The sequence below is a fragment of the Megascapheus bottae genome, chromosome 17 (assembly GCF_031878675.1).
Source record: "Megascapheus bottae isolate mThoBot1 chromosome 17, mThoBot2.hap1, whole genome shotgun sequence".
In the NCBI taxonomy this organism is placed as follows: Eukaryota; Metazoa; Chordata; class Mammalia; order Rodentia; family Geomyidae; genus Megascapheus; species Megascapheus bottae.
This window is the reverse complement of record NC_143525.1, coordinates 6,774,259-6,791,458: the sequence shown is the minus strand read 5'-3', so window position 1 is coordinate 6,791,458 and position 17,200 is coordinate 6,774,259. Positions and strand designations below refer to the sequence as shown.

Below are 17,200 nucleotides of genomic sequence, written 5' to 3'. Positions count from 1 at the left end.
CCTCCTTCCACTCTTTATTAGGAATAGACTTAAGAAAACTGTTTCCATGCATTGTGTATTTTGTACTTATTTACCACTGTAACATAGAGATGATTTTTATTTATTTTTTATGTTGGTCATAGAGCTTGAACTCTGGGCCTGGGCTGTCCCTGAGATCTTCAGCTTAAGGCTACTTCCTTACACCTTGAGCCACAGTGCTATTTCCCATTTTCTAGTGGTTAATTGGAGAGAAGAGTCTCACGAACTTTAGTGCCCGTGATGGCTTTGAACCTTGATCCTCAGATATCAGCCTCCTGAGTAGCTAGGATTACAGGTGTGAGCCACCATGCCCAAGTATAGCAGATATTTCTTTTGAAAAAAAGGACAGAAAATGTCTTGTTAACAATAAAACCTAGCCAGCATCAAGACAAAACACATTAGATAGATAGATAGATAGATAGATAGATAGATAGATAGATAGATAGATAGATAGATAGATGGATGAGTGGATGACTAGCTAGGGAGATAGGGAGACAGATAGGCAGGCAGGCAGGCAGGCAGGCAGGCAGGCAGGCAGGCAGGCAGGCAGGCAGACAGACAGACAGACAGACAGACAGACAGACAGACAGACAGACGGACAGACAAGGTAAGTATTCAATACCAGAATCATCTTTTCCACCACGGATGTAGATTTGAGTACCTACACTCAATACATACATCTGTACATACGTATGTATGTACATGCGTATGGATGGATGTGTGTGTGTGTGTTATAACGTGACACACCACATGTGTACACGTTATTATAACACACTCCTACACCTGAAAACCGTGAGGTGGGTCTCGGCAAGGCGAGGATTACCTCAGCGCTTGGCGCCAGCGCGAGTGAAGTCCCAGCACTGGGAAGGCTGAGGCGGGAAATGACAGTGGACTAGACATTCGAGCGCAGCCCAGGAAACACGGCAGTCCTCCATTTCAAGGAACGGATGCGCGGTGAGTGAACGGGTGACGGATCCAGTCTTTTCCTGCTGGCCCGCTCGGGTTGTCACACAGCCGGCCTTCAAACCCGCTTGCCACGCGGTTTCTACCCACACGCTCCATCACGCGCTTATCCTACAGCACCAACATATAGGTGGCCGCCATAGCGGAAGCTGGACACCACTTCCGCTTTCCTTCGTTTCCCCCCCCACCTCCCAGAGTGCCCCGCGCCCACCGGAAGTACCACCCTTCACCTCCGGAAGCTGGAGGCAGGGATCTCTCCTGGAAGTCTTGGTGCTCTGTCCGCGCTCCACCTGCGTCTTGTTTTTTTCCTTTTATACTAAGTGTTTATTATCGTTCCGTTGTTGTGCAGAGTCTTTGCCAGTCAACAAAAGCAGTTTATGAGCACAGTGCGTCTTGAGCAGCGTCACCCCTTCCATCCTTCTCCGCCATCCCTCCCAGCCCTACCCCTACTCCAGCTTCCTTTATTTCATAGGGTGTGCATTGAATTTTGTGACTCCGGTATTCCCCTCCCCCTTCCTCTCATTGTCTCACATCCTTTTTTTTTTTTTTTTGGTCGTGGGGCTTGAACTCTGGGCCTGGGCCCTGTCCCTGAGCTCTTCAGCCCAAGGCTACCACCCTACCCACTGTCCCTTTTCTAGTGATTAATTGGAGATAAGAGACTCACAGACTTACTTTTTTTTTTAAAATCATCTACACTGGTATTTTATTATAACTCAGGAAAAAAAAAACCAGAATGGGCAACAGTAAACAATCTCATGCAACACATCACTAGTGATTAATTCAATATAAAGGAAAAAAAACTAGGCATTTGGGGGTTACTCGGTCAAAATTCTAAAGACTCTTCTCTTTATTTACCCACCATAGAATCAGAATTGGTGCAGTGGCTCAAGTGGTAGAGCATTAACCTTGAGCAAAAAATGTGTAAGAACGGTGCCTTGGCTCCAATTTCAAGCTCCAAGACTTGTACCAACACACAAAATGTATACCCAACTGTGTGTCCTTCCATGTCCTCTGAATGTTTCAGGAACTAACAAGGGAATAAAAGTTAACACAAGCCAGGCATGGTGGCTCACACCTGTAATCCTAGCTACTCAGGAGGCTGAGATCTGAGGATTGACTTTCACAGCCAGCCTAGGCAGAAAAGACCACTCAAGACCAAGAGATTCTTATCTCCAGTTAATCACTAGAAAAGGGGAAGTGGAACTGTGGTTGAATGGTATAGGGTGGTAGACTTAAGCTGAAGACCTCAGGGACAGTGCCCAAACCCAGAGTTCAACTTCCATGACCCACCAAAAAAAAAAAAAAGTTAAGAGAGATTTGACTTCTGTGCAAATTTTATAATAAACATGGAATTGCATCTTCCATTCAAAAATTGAACTGGATGTAGTATGTCATTATTATAATGCATGGACCACACAGTGGGAGACTTTAGGGGAGTAGTGGAGAAATGGATGCTTTCCAGACTCACAGACTTTCTGCTGGGGCTGGATTTGAACCTTGATCCTAGATCGCAGCCTCCTGAGTAGTTAGGATTACAGGCATGAGCCAGTGTGCCTGGCTACATCCATCATTTTAGGTTAGCAGTACTCTAACTAGCATCCCTCCTTACAACTAGATCATAAGAACTTTGAGAAAACACGTTTTTGATTACCAGTGCCTGGAACAATGGTTTAAAACATTTGAAAAGTAGACATTCAGTAAGATTACTGTTTAACAAAATGAAGCAGTATTGAGCAGAGCAAAGCAGGTTAACCCCATCGGACCTCTTCACATGCAGACCCATAAACTGATCACAAGCTGGGTGTGTAGCTCATGGAAGAGCATGTGCAAGGTTATGAATTAGATCCCAGCACACACGGAGCTGATCTCATAGAAGTAGAACCAGAGCCTAATGAGGAATTAGGGATGGGAGTTGGGGAGAAATTGATGGGTACAAACTCATGATAGGATAAATAAGTTATGATGTACTATAGTGCAGTAGGCTGGCTCTAGTTGATAATAAGATCTTATATATTTGGAAATAGCTGAAAGAGGGTTTTGAATTTTCTTAACAAAGAAATGGCAAATACATATAATAATGCATATGAATAATGGTGATCACTATCCAACATTGAAGTTATCATGTAGATATTTATGAACACCAAGTTTGACTGTGACCAGCAAAGGCTATAACTTCTTATTTTCAAAAAGTACATCATTTAAAACCCCAATAGTAGTAATTAAAAACAATTAGTTATATATTTCCTTTGTTCTAATAAGGTTTAAGTGCAGCTAAGAAACAAAGCAAGTGGCAGTAGACCCTTAACTCTTTCTTTTTTTTTTGCCAGTTCTGGGCTTCAGCTCAGGGCCTGAGCTCTGTCCTTGGACTTTCTCAAGGCTAGAGCTCTAACATTTGAGCCTCAGCACCACTTCTGACTTTTTTTTTCTTTGTATGTGGTACCGAGGAATTGAACCTGGGTCTTCATACATGCTAGGCAAGCACTTTACCACTAGGCCAAACTCCCGGTCACCCCTTACTCTTTTTATAGGCATTAGCCATAGATATAAAGCCAGATAGAAAAGTCTAATTTACTGGAAAGACCTGGAAGAATTTCTTCTCTGAACAAACTGTTCCCATGCTAGCTATACAATCCTTACATGTTGTGTACAGAAAAGGGTTACTGGTTCATTTGAAATTCTGATCGGTGTGTGTAATTCCAAGACTATAAATATCTAGAAGAATCTTGTAAAGCTAGAAGCAGCTGTTTTGTAGTGAAAAGGCAAACTGGACTTGGAGTACAAAGATGTGTGATTTCTCATTCTGCCCAGCCCCTTGCTGTATAACTGATCGCCTAGCCTCACCAATGTCCTACCTGTAAAATTGTGATAATTCTATCTCCTTACTGACATTTAATAAGAATTGATTTAAATAGTGTCCTTGATAGCTCCTTATCAACTTTCCCTTTGCAAAGTTTAAGTCAGTAAGTGCCAGCAGTGAAGGTTATATATTATGTTTGAAAGTTCTGGTCATGCTGTCTTGTGTTTGAGTAGAATAAAGGAGGGTTAGTTTTTCTTTCTAGCACAAATTAGGTGATCTGACAGAACCTCAAGTTATAATGAGTTTTCCCCCAAGGTAGAAATTAGATAATATGCAAAACATCCTTTAGGTCTGGAATCTAATAGTTCTATTCAAATCAGATATGAATTCATTTCCTTTATTATTATACTTGTCCTATGACTTTCATCCAGAAATTTCTGTCCCTGGATGGGAAACTCACTGCTGCTCTTTGAAATTGCATTGGTTACATAAGCTGTTAGATAGCTTGAGTTGTGAGGGGTAAGGCATGATCCACTATGAGCACAATTAATTGCCCTTTCTTCTCAAGTAGCCTTCTGAAGAATGACCTTGATGATACTTCTTTTCCAGGTTCTCTCTCTTTGGCTTTGCTTCCATGCCCCACTCACTGTGCCATTCAGATTGACATCTCTGAATGCATCATGACTAGTGGCAAGACTCTCTCCTAGTAAAATCAGGAAATATTTTTCCTCCTCCTTAACACTCCCTCACTCCTTAATCCCTTGCAATCAGAGCTACCACCCCCACCATCCTGCTGATATTACTGTCAGGTCACCTCCCTGACCCATACAGTGCTCTATTCTTGACCACTATTCTTCAGCTTCTCCTCAGTGCTTTTACAAATACTCTCTCAAACTTGAGATAAATTCTGTGAACAAAGATTTTTCTCTCAAATTTGAGAGAGAGGAAATGAATGTGTGATAGGAGAGCTATAGATGACAATGGATCGTGGTAAGATATAGATGAAACCCCACACCACACACACACACACACACACACACACACACACACACACACACACACACACACACACACAAGGAAACTTGGAGGAGGTTGATATGTTGATTACTTTCATTGTGACAATAATACAGTGAGAGTATCCACAGGCCCAAACTCAGCCAATTATAAATGTTAAGTATGTGCAGGGTTTGTAGGTAGATGACACATAGATACAACTGTTAATAAAAGAAAACAAAAAGAAAAGGAAATAAGAGCCCTTCCCTCCACAAAGGCACATGTGGAGGCTTTACGTACTTATTAGGTAAATTTTTATGCTGTATTTCTTTTTGATATGTAAATATGTATTTATATAGGTGGTTGCAAAACTTGCTTCTTAGAATATAAGTGATCTGCTGGACTGGAAGACTTTCTTGTTGCTGAGCAACCAAAGGAGTAGGACTGAAGGTCTCTTGTAGAGCTAAATAGTCCTACAACATAAAGGAAGGAAGAATTGAGTACCGCTAACAGTGAGAGATACCTCGGTGGAAAAAAAGGAAATGACCACCAGCATCCATATGTAGGAGCCTCAGCAACGTAGAACAAACATTTCTAATGGAAACTGTATAATGTACTCTGCGATATGTTACAGAATCCTCCTCCGTGTTTCTATGTAGAGTCTGTCACTTACTATGTTTTCAATGGTGATGAATAATTTGCTGCAATTGAGGTCTACAGAGATGGAAATATACAGTTTGGAACAGGCTAAATAAACAGACCACATGCTGGCACAGTCACATGTAGATGACATGGACTATATCTTTTTTGATACCCATGCTCTTCTCATGATTAAGCAGAAGCAGAATATAAAGAATTCTGATTTTGCAACTAAGGTAAAGGCTCTAGAGTTGCTGAGAGAGGTGAGGCAATTTATCTGAATGAGGAAATGGCACAAGAGAGATGGTGTCTTGATCTGTTTTCTGTTGCAGTAACATGATGCTTGAGGCTAGAAGGTTTATAAAGACTTCCATAACTCATTGCACCAGTGTCTGGTAAGGTCACTCTGTCTCCATCATAACATAGATAGCACCATCGAAGGAACATCTTTAAGAGGCAAGCAGGGATCACATGACAAGAGATATAACAAGGAATCAAAGAGGAGCCATGTCTATTATTTTAGAACAATCTGCTGTCTTGGGAACCAATTCAATCCTATGATACATAGCCCACTCTGAGATATCTGCAGTTTCCTTCACAAGCATGATCATGATTTACTTACTTAATACTAGGCCACATTTCTTTTCATTTCTCTTTTTGTTGTTGGTTGTGGGGCTTGAACTCTGGTCCTGTGCTCTGTCTCTGAGCTTTTCAGCTCAACACTAGAGCCACAGCACTAATTCTGGTTTTCTGGTGGTTAATTGGAGATAAGTGTCTCATGGACTTTTGTACTGAGGCTGGCTTTGAACCGTGTTCCTCAGATCTTAGTCTCCTGAGTAGTTAGGATTACAGGTGTGAGTCACCAGTGCCTGGCTCTTTATTCTTTAACAATAGTCCTGGGGATTGAACTCGGGGTCTTGTACTTGCTCGGTTTGCTCACTTGGCTGATATTCTACAATTTGAGTCATGTCTCTGACTTTTTGCTGGTTAGTTTTAAGGATGGAGTCCTATGGAATTATTTTTGCCTGGGCTGGATTCGAACAATGATCCCCTAGGTCTCAGTCTTCTGAGCAGGTAGGATTATAGGCAATGCCACCAGTTCACAACTCCAGTGTGTGTGTGTGTGCGCGCGTGTGTGTGTTTTCATAATATGTCTGCCCAATTTTTGTCTACTCTGACCTCACACTATTGCCTCCTATCCATCTCCAAAGTAGCTAGGATTACAGACCTGAACCCTCCTGCCTAGCCATTGTGTTCATATCTTTAAGGATGTTTTAATACTGTTATATTTGTAATCAAGCCTCAAAACTATATCTAACCAGAGTAGATATGAATCTACTTGACTCTTCTGATTCCAACAAGAAACTTCTCTTCCTCACTCTAGTGTTTGCTTACTTGCAGAATGAGCTTTATTTGTATTTATTTTTCTTTCCTTTTCCTGTTTTCATTGCCTCTTCCCAAGTCCCTGACACACAGCTTTTCCATGAAAGCTCAATTTTTAACAGTGTGTTCAATGAGCATATTCATGTGGCTGATACCCCTGAACACAGAGATCTGCATCCTTAATCTTGAGTTCTCCTTTAACTTCTTATCTCTACTTCCCAACTGAACATCTCCATTATCTCCACTGGATATGTCTCAAAATTCAGCTTATTTTCATCCTGTGGTGATGTTGGATGATACCATAGTCCAGATTTCTGATGTTGAAATGAGAGCTAAATAAAAGGCAAGAGTCTTTCATCATACCTCTCACAACTAGTCAGTCAGTCATCAAAGTTGTACGGGTCCTGCCTTTGTGGTATCCTAGCATTTTCTTTCCTTGTTAATCTCATTTCATCCTATTTAATCAAGACCTTTTCCATCCTATAGCATGGTTTTGTATTCCATACAAGTGGATGTTAACATATACTGAGTTATTTTAACATACTGATATAATGAAGGACGCAGTCTTGAGAAATAAATGTAGAGCTCACAAAAATCTTAAATTATCCCTTGAACATACTTCTTTCACTTTCTTTCTTACTATGCCTAAATGGAACAGAAGCAGAAAAGCTATGATCCCTCTCAAGCCCTTCTTTACAAACGAGCCACTATGGCACAACTATTATGAAAGCTGCTCTCTGGTTCTCTGGAGAATTTTAACCCAGATCTGAATTTCTAGGGGAATCCATGAGTAAATTCAAACCATCTCACTGGCAACCTGTTCCTCAAGTCATCAGAGCCTGTATGTTCAGCTCTACAAGTCCTATAACAAGTCTACTACAATAGTTACTAAATCATTTTAGGTGCTCCGGGTTATTATTTCCCCCATTCATCCTGTCACCTCATCTAGGTCATCCTCAAGAATAAATATTTTGACTATATTATATATAGCAGATCTCGCTATACATATATAATCTATAACATATAATGTATGCATTGTTTATATATATACATATATATATATATAATCTGATGCCTTTCTTACAAATTTTAAAAGGTCCCCCTGTGGCCTTAAAATAATGCTCTCCCTTTTTTATCAGCTTTGGAAATAAATTGCAAAATATCAAGCCTAACTTCCTCCACACTTCCTCACCTCCATCAAGCTGGGGTGTGGCTCAATGGTAGAATGTTTACCTCGTGTACATGAGGTCCTGTGTTCAATTCCAGCAGTGAAGAAAGAAAGAAAGCTTGCTTCCTTTAAGAGAAGATGGGGGACATAGGAAAATGTTGCATTAGGCTCAGATAACCTGGATTTTTACTGTTTGTGGGATCTTTCAGATAATCACTTAGTTCTCTTGTGCCTCAATTTATCTCAGTGAACAATAAGAATGCTAACAAGAAAATTGCATATTGCCCATGATTACTAAACATAATAAAATATACAACATTCTATGTTAGCTGGAAATAACTGCTAAAAGTTATTGTTCATCTACATTGTCCCTTCTCCACAGCAGTATAATTATTTAAAAATTGAACACAGTTTTATAGATGTAACACACTTCATGGCTTTTGTGTCTCTTGAATAGAAATCTAATTCACTCTGCATCCCACTCATTTTGTTTAACCTTTAAAGAATGGTATATCCTATTCATATCCATGTACTTCCTTCCCCTCTAAGCTGTCAATTCCTTTAGGACCATGAACCCATCTCACATCTGTAGTTTTTATTTCCACCGCAGACCCTTGTACCAAGCATGCACTCAAAAACAAAGTGTTTCCAAGATAGTTTAGAGTCATAGGTTCTCAATCCAGACAGGATGTGAATCCCATGTTTTCTGCTTACTAGTTTGACCTTTAAATAGGAAAGTTCCTTGAACTTTCCGGAACTTACTTTCCTTATCTATCTAACAGGAATGAGAAAATAAGGATAAATTGTTAATAATCTTAAGATCTTATGATCAAAGACAACCGAGAATCTGATCTCATTTCTTTCAACCTTTCTACTTCAAGCATCTTCAACCCGGATCCGCACTTCAATTATTTTGTGTTTATTTCTTTTGCAGGATATTTGCTAAGCATGCACTGGATTCAAATCCCTGATCCTTGAATAAAAGCATGGGCTCCATATGTGCCTGATCCTGTATTCTAGTACAAAATTTCTGCATGGGTTGTATACCTTAGCTTTCTTCTTCTCTTTCATAGAACAGGGAATAAATAAGAGGGTACTCCAACATCAAATCACCTAGAGAATATTTAGGCCCCCAAAAATGTTAGTCAGTGATGAAGCATCTCAGTGGTAGACTGCTTGCTTAGAACATACAAGTCACTGAGTTCCAACTCCAGCACAAAGAGAAAGGGTATTTGTATTTTAAGAAAAATCTTTTAGAACCCTTAATGTACTAATATTTATGAAACTTACAAACAGAAGACAAGGTAAAATGCCTGGCTTCCAAGATTTTACAGGGGATGAAAGTCAAGAACTCAAAGAATTATGAGAGCTTGTCACATTTTTCAGATTATTTGACTGTGGAAGCATTTATTGCAATTTCTCTCAGAAATTGAATTCTGGCAAGCCTACTTTGCAAAAGCTTTTGTGAAAGTCCTATTTCTGTCTTCTCCTCTACTCACAAATTTATTTTGACTGGTGTCACCTAGCCTATAGCCCATCCTTGGATAGCAGTCTATATGGGGGCTCATTACAAACAGCACAGGTTTTTATTAGAATCCTCAAGAACTTCACCCAGAACGCATTTATTTTTCCATTAACTTTGTCATCTGTTTCTCGATGTATTGTGTAATTTTTAAAGTAACATCAGGCTAATAGAGACAAATGTATGCCCACAGGAAGAAAGCATTCCTGAGAGTCTAGCCATGAAAACCACAAAGACCAAGGCTTGGTAAATAAAGGATGCTTATTATACAGGCCATTGATGGGCCATTGCTTGACAAATCAGCCTGTAAAGGGCTCTACCCTTCACTGACCTTCTTAGCATACTCTGCCCCAGTTCCACTCAGCCCCTAGGACTCTCTAAGTCTCAAAGAACTGTGTCCAACATCAAAATCCCTACGCAGCTGACTTGGCATTATGCAGCCTCCGCTGGTCGTTTATCCAAGTAATTTAACAAGATGAGAGATCAAGACTAAGACGCATTTACATCTAATGAGTCAATGGTGATCCCCCAAATATAGCCAAGTTAGAGTGCTGGGCTAGCAGATTTGGAAGTATAAAGAGAGCTGGGGAGCACACTCCTGTAATTGCTCCTACCACAGCATCTAAAGGTAAGTGCTCACAAGTTTCCATTTTTCCCCCTCTGTGTACTGACAATTCACCAGATTGGCTTACCAGTCAAGAAGGGACAGCAACACAGTAGCCTTTCTCAGAGCTATTTAAATGTAAAATCCAATATTCAGGGCAACATGGGTAATCAGGTGGCAAAACCAAGTACCTTGCCCTTCAAGATTCTTTTCAAGGGATGAAAAGTCAAGAATATAAGCTCAAAAGAATTTGTTGGTAGAATGAAACTAAGTAATATTTGTAGTTCCCTCTCTTCTAGATGGATGTCATTTCATTCAAGTCATTAGTAAATTAGCATGTTAACTTATGGTGACTCCTTTATAATTGTCTTGAACTCTTTCTTAAAAGTTTTGTGATGGTTGGAATCTCTCATTACAGGATGGAATTATTGCACAGAAGTTAGCCTATATTTTATCTCTCTCAGAAGGCCTGGAGGCTTGGTTGCTAATGATGGGTCTTCATGCTAGCCTTGCATGATGCGATCTCTGGGGTTTGCACTTGGTCATGTCTGACAGTGCAATAGCAGTTATTAGAGTGAGTGTGATGTTCAGAGACTTGGAATGTTTGATTTCAGGGTATCACCTCTATTGAAAACCTTTCTGTCATAGACTCATAGGGCTGAAAAGAATTTTAGAGACTTTTCTGATCTCTCTGTCTCATTTTATAGAAGGATACAAAACTTCAAAGAAATTTCAATAGCTTTATAACAGAACTGGCATTACCTTCAAGCCTTGTTTCTCTTGAATCAAAGATTCTGAGTGGATCTTAATAATACATGAATTGTTTTCATTTATTTTATCATTGTTGATGCTGTTAAGAAGGGATTAGAATTCTGTAAGTCAGGTTATGAGTACAATGTTCCTTGGTCAATGCCATCCCTTCCTTCGTTCTCTTTCATTTTCTTCTTCCGTCCCTACTCTCAAGTTACATAATTATCTTCATTTTCTTCTGAGAAACTTGTATTCATATTAGGATATAACTTGAATTTGTAGATTCATTTTAAAAAAGACACAAAAGAAAACAATCAGAGCCTAAGATCTGTTGCTGCCCACATGAGATTTCATATCATGTTCCTATGCTCTGTAAAAGTATTGTATGGTAAATAAGAAGCTTTTTAAAATTAATTTTGGTACTAGCAATTTTTCAGACATGGACAACTTCTTCAGATAGTGACAAAGGTTTATAAGCTCCTAGAATTGATGCAGTTATTTAGTCTTGGATGAGCTTCTGGCTTCCCAACTCATCTTCTTTGAGGGTATCTCGACCATGTAAGAGCATTCATCCTAGACCTTATTTTTTGCGAATTCTGGCTTGAACTCAGGACCTGAATACTGTCCTTGGGTTTTCTCAAGGCTAGAACTTCCAGCTGTTTTCCTATGTGTGTGGTACTGAGGAATCGAACCCAGGTCTTCATGCATGCTAGGCAAGCACTCTACCAGTAGGCCACACTCCCGGCCTCATCCTAGACTTTTTAAAGAAGCCTTAGTCTGTAAGTCATGACTCTTCTTGTATTGGCCAAAGAATTTGACAATGTTAAATGGTTTCTAAGTATCCAAATTGTAGCTGGATCCTTCCCCTTCTTTTGCCCTGACTCTTCCTAGCTCTGCCAAAAGATGCAAGTTCTCATAATGCTATATACTGTTTGATTCTTTCTTGTTCAGATTTACTGGAACATTTTACCTTCTAAATCTGGAATTGTGTGTGAGAGACTGTACTTTATTTTTCCATGCACTTTCTAAGAAGATCACACAGTATTTTGTACACACATTTAGCTCCTTTTTTAAAAAAAAATACTACAAGTAACCAATTATGTAAAGAGTGATGTGTTATCCAAAACGCAAAATGGAAAATGTATTTTTATCTCACACTGTCCCTTGTGTGTCCATAAAAATATGGATGAGCGGGCTGAGAGTTTGGCCTAGTGGTAGAGTGCTTGCCTAGAATGCATGAAGGCCTGGGTTCAATTCCTCAGTACCACATACATAGAAAAAAGCTGGAAGTGGTGTTGAGGCTCAAGTGGTAGAGCTCTTGCTTTGAGAACGTCCAAGGACAGTGCTCAGGCCCTGAGCTCAAGCCCAGGACTGGTAAAAGCAAATATGGATGAGCTATAACAAAAACAATTTTGATATTTAAGTCTTTGTAGTTCGTTTTCTGTTTGCTTCTGACTTTTTGAACCAATCTCTTGGAGACAATTTCTTCTTGGAAGACACTGACCATTACTTTGGGAACCACAAGATAAGAATTACTTTTATCTTAGTTATAATTGTGATTGATCGTTGAAATTAGCATACACGTCTCATTCTATTTTTTTATCAGTCATGGGGCTTGAACTCCAAGCCTGGGCACTGTCCCTGAGCATTTCAGCTCAAGGCTAGCACTCTACCACTTGAGCCACAGTGCCACTTCTGATTTTCTGGTAGTTAATTGGAGATAAGAGTCTCATGGTCTTTAGTGCTCTATCTGACTTTGTACCATGATCCTCAGATCTCAGCCTCCTGAGTAGTTAGGATTACAGGTATAAGCCACCAGTGCCCGATGCAACAAATCTCATTCTTATCACCCAGTCCAATTACCAAAATATTCTTAAAGGTAGATTACAGAATATGAACGGAAGAATAGCTTCCCAAATTTGCACTGAAATATATCGAATATAATTTAGAACTTGAATATGCAAGCTTCAGGTCAATTACACTTAGTAGCTCAGGGTTTAGGTCTGATGTCTAAGAGTCAGTTTTCATACACTGGCTAATGTCGATGACCTTTAGGCAGACTTTGTAACCCCTGTGTCCATGCAGCTATGCCTTTGTTCATGGGCAATGATGAAAGAGTAAGAGATTGCTCAAACTTACCCATAATGTGATAATAAAACACTTTTCCTCAAAAAAAATGTGTTCATTGGAAGTAATTCTAAAATGGATGGGCCTGGATAAAATGATAAGTGAGCAAATAAGGGAGAGAGTCAGCCTCAAAGACACAAAGGTCATGGTTCCTCTCATATGTGTAGATTAGACCTGAATAATAAGCATATAGGTAAACATATACAGGATCATATGCCTCTATGTGCAAACATCTACTAAAGTATAGTATTGCAAGGGAAGAGTCCAATCGTGTAAATTCCTTTGAATAATTAAAAAGTGCATACCAAGAAGCTGGAACTTATGGTATCTAAGGGGAGGGTGGGAGAATGCAGTCATAATATTTAATGTATGTGAAATGGATATATGGAACTAGGAAAATTTGAGGGGATGTGATGAAGCTGGGAAGAATTAGAATAAAGATGAAACTCAGAAACTGACAGGTAGAACAGAAACCTTTCTGTTCAACTAGTAATGATAATGTTTAAGACAATAAATGTAAAAGAGAAGTCATCCTAGATGAATCATAACCAAAGAAACCAAAATAACCTTGAGTTGTAACCACTCTGTTGCTGACCAAATGGAATGGCTGGGAGAGAAAGACAGTCACAGGCAATATCAGGTTACACTGAAAGGCAACAGAGATGGGTGTGAATACCCATGTCAATTAGAAGTTCCTTCATGATAGGAATGGAGGAGGTGGTTGAACAGAGAGGGTGGGCATAAGTCATGCCCATAAAAGAAAAGCACAACTAATGAAGGAAGATTCTGTTGGTAAAAATCCAGCAGTCACCATCTTCCTGTGCCCAGAGAGCTAGGTAATCTCTAACAAGAAAAAGTTCTCCAGCCAATAATGAATGGTTTTACTCGAGCTGCATAAATATGCAGAGAAGATTTGTGCATAGCAACCACATGTACCAAGAAGACTGAGTGGCGGCTTTACTACCCAGTGAATGGTGGGGTGAGTCAGCAAAGTGACATGGTTGCCAATGGATAGTTACCACCTTGGCCATCACACCTAGGTCAACAGAGGTGAGGATATGTGCTTTTGGAGATTAGTAGGAGCAGATTCAGGGTAGAGTAGCTAGTTTAGAAACATAGCATGGAAGAAGCAGGTGAATATGGCAGTGGGGCTGTGTAGTAGGAAGAAAGATGTTAAGGAGGACACAGAGCAGCCATCAGATGAGTGAAGAGTTGTCCCCTAGGAAGATCCAAGTAATCTGATGGAGACTGATCACCCCCAAGGTTCCAGAGAGCTAGACTGTAAAATAAAGCAAGAACTGTCTCCAGCCTATCAAGCCTGCTCCAAATGGAAAGGAATTGGGTGCAGAGGTATTCAATTAGGGCGACCAACACCTGTGCAAGAAGTAACTCAAACATCACCCTGGTAATATGTTGAGGAGACAGGCACTGGGCTCTGTGTCATGGTTAGAATACAGTAGGTGGGAGGAGAGGAAAAACATCTCTACCTGGGCCTGGGAGTTTGGCCTAGTAGTAGAGTGCTTGCCTAGCATGTACAAAGACCCAGGTTCAATTTCTCGGTACCACATACATAGAAAAAAAGCCAGAAAGGTGCTGTGGCTCAAATGGTAGAGCATTAGCCTTGAGAAAGCCCAAGGACAATGCTCAGGCCCTGAGTTCAAGCCCCAGGACTGGCAAAAAAAGTTCTTTATCTGAAAAGTAGTCATGACTTAATTTTTTTAACAAATTGCTAATTTTATTTAATCACTTTTTTTCTGTGCTGGTCCTGGGGCTTGAACTCAGGGGCTGGGAGCTGTCGCTGAGCTGTTTGTTCAAGGTTGGCACTCTACCACCTGAATCCTGGTTCTACTTTCAGATTTTTGGTGCTTAACTGGAGATAAGGGTCTCTCAGACTTTCTCCCCCAGGCTGGTTTAGAACTATGATCCTCAGATCTCAGCCTCCTGAGTTGGCAGATTATAGGTATGAGTCACCTATAATCTGGCACCTGGCAAATCTCAATTCTTAAATGTATATCTTTTTTATATAAAATTGAGAGAATACCACAGTTTGGTGATCATCTCAGGGGAAGCACATGTACATTGTATAAACTGAGAGCTGACATGGCCACTTTATTCATGAAGTATCATTTTCACTTAGAGAATCAACTAACAAGCAAACAGTGGTTATTCAGACTTGGATATTTGACCAAGAACTCTCAAAATGTAAAAGAGTATGCTCATGATTTTGAGGAAAAAAGTGACAATATACTTCTGAATAATACATTTGAGCCTTCAAGCAAGAACTGAAATACAAGAAAACATTCTCTTGGCAACATCCTAGTACTCAATTTCCTAGCACTATCCTGGTGATAATATTAGTGAATGTGAGTTTTTTTATAACATATAAGGAGATGTGCACAGATCTGGAAATTCTGTGTAAGTCAGTGAACTAATACTTTCCAAATGGCCAATGCACTCTCTCTCTCTCTCTCTCTCTCTCTCTCTATATATATATATATATATATATATGTATATTTGAAATGCAAAATGAAACAGAGCATTGATAACACGTCTGTAACCCCAGTATTGAAAGACTGGATCAGAAGGATTATAAATCTGAAGCCAGCCTGGATTATGTAGTAAGACTCTGTCTCCAAAATTTAAAAAATGCAATAGATGAAAAGTTTGCAGTATCCAGGAAGTTGAGGTATGGGCTCAAGTGATAAAGTGCCAGCATTGAGTTGAAAACGCCAAGGGACAGTACAAATCCTTGACTTCAAGTCTCAGTATCAGCACACAAAAACATTCCATATACATGTTGTGGGCTGGAATACTGAGGAAGGCAAATGTCTTCTCTATATGGAGAAGAGTCCTGTTGTGTTCCTAAAAGCAAGCAGGACAGCAGAGGGAACTCCTCCCACCATGAATTCCTGTGGCACACACTGGTGCTGGGTCTACACATGTAAAGCTTTACCTTCCCTTTCCTTCCCTTTTACCTTATCCAGAATCTGCCTTCTCCTCCTTCAGCTTAATTTCAGTACATTGGGTTATAATCAAGTGCAAAACATCGATTGATGCTTCTTCAGAGTCCTTGTAGAAAATACCTTTGAGAATCTACTGCTGGTCAAATTTCAGTAGAGCATTTAAGAAAAGCTACTATGTGAAAGTATGGTTAACATATTCTCTCCTTTTCCAAGTTATGCTACTATGTAGAGAGCTGGGCTATTCTTAAATTCACTTTCACTTACAATAAAAACGTAGGCCAATAAACTGAATATAGAAGCAAACATGAAAATCCACCTGTCTTTCTGTGAGGCAGACATTAGACATTTGCAAAAAATGAAAAAATAGTGTTAGTCTTTTTCAGCAGTATTTGTATTTCAGAGAATATTCCTTGTATTGATATATATATAATGTTTATGCTAATATGTAAGGAATTTAAAAATAAAATAATAAGTAATTTTATCTATTTTAGTTTCTCACATAGTATGTGTTGCTAGATATGACTAATATTTTAAAAAGTCTTAGGTTCTTTTAAATAATTTTAAAAGCAAAAAGAGTGCACACCTATGATCCTGGCATCCAGAAAACAGAGGCAGTAGATCACAAGTTTGGGGCCAGCCTAGAATACAAAAAAAAAAATCATAAAGCTGAGTGTGATAAGATCCGGACAACACAAAGTTGGAGAACTACTACTGTAAAAAAAACAACAACAACCCATAAATCTCCCCTATGACCCATATATTTCACTACTTGGCACTTACCCAATCATCCAGAAACAAGGACATATTAAATCCACTAGTACAGCAATGTTCATAGCGAAGATATAGAACCAACCTACATGCCTTTCAGTGGATGATTGGATCAACAAGATGTAGTATTTATACACAATGGAATTCTATGCTGCCATCAGAAAAAACGACATTGCCCCATTTATAAGGAAATGAAAGGCTTGGAAAAATCATATTAAGTGAAGTAAGCCAGACCCAAAGGAACATAGGCTCAATGGTTTCCCTCACTTGTCATAATTAGTATAAACCTTAGATTCTCCTAGCAGAGGTTTACAATAGTGCAAAACCTAGATACATAAGGCCATATAGGATGAGGCTAAATGAAAGGACCTCCACGATATAGAAACAAGAGCCAATAAGGTGTGACTTCTGTTCTTAATGTACTATGTTATTTCTCATCTCTTTTGTTGTCCCTTGGTTATCTCATATTGTTATAGTATCTTACCTTGTTATCTGATCTATTGTA

The 17,200-nt window shown here is 39.5% G+C and overlaps 1 long non-coding RNA gene across 2 annotated transcripts in view; it reads right to left on the bottom strand.

Moving 5' to 3' along the window:
* LOC150050916 (uncharacterized) overlaps window positions 1-1,106 on the bottom strand; it is a 168,065-nt gene extending 166,959 nt beyond the window's left edge. For both annotated transcript variants that reach the window (XR_016538274.1, XR_016538273.1), the window contains exon 1: window positions 842-1,106. This is a non-coding gene — a long non-coding RNA (uncharacterized LOC150050916). The remainder of the gene's footprint in view (window positions 1-841) is intronic.
* Window positions 1,107-17,200: the final 16,094 nt, after the last annotated feature.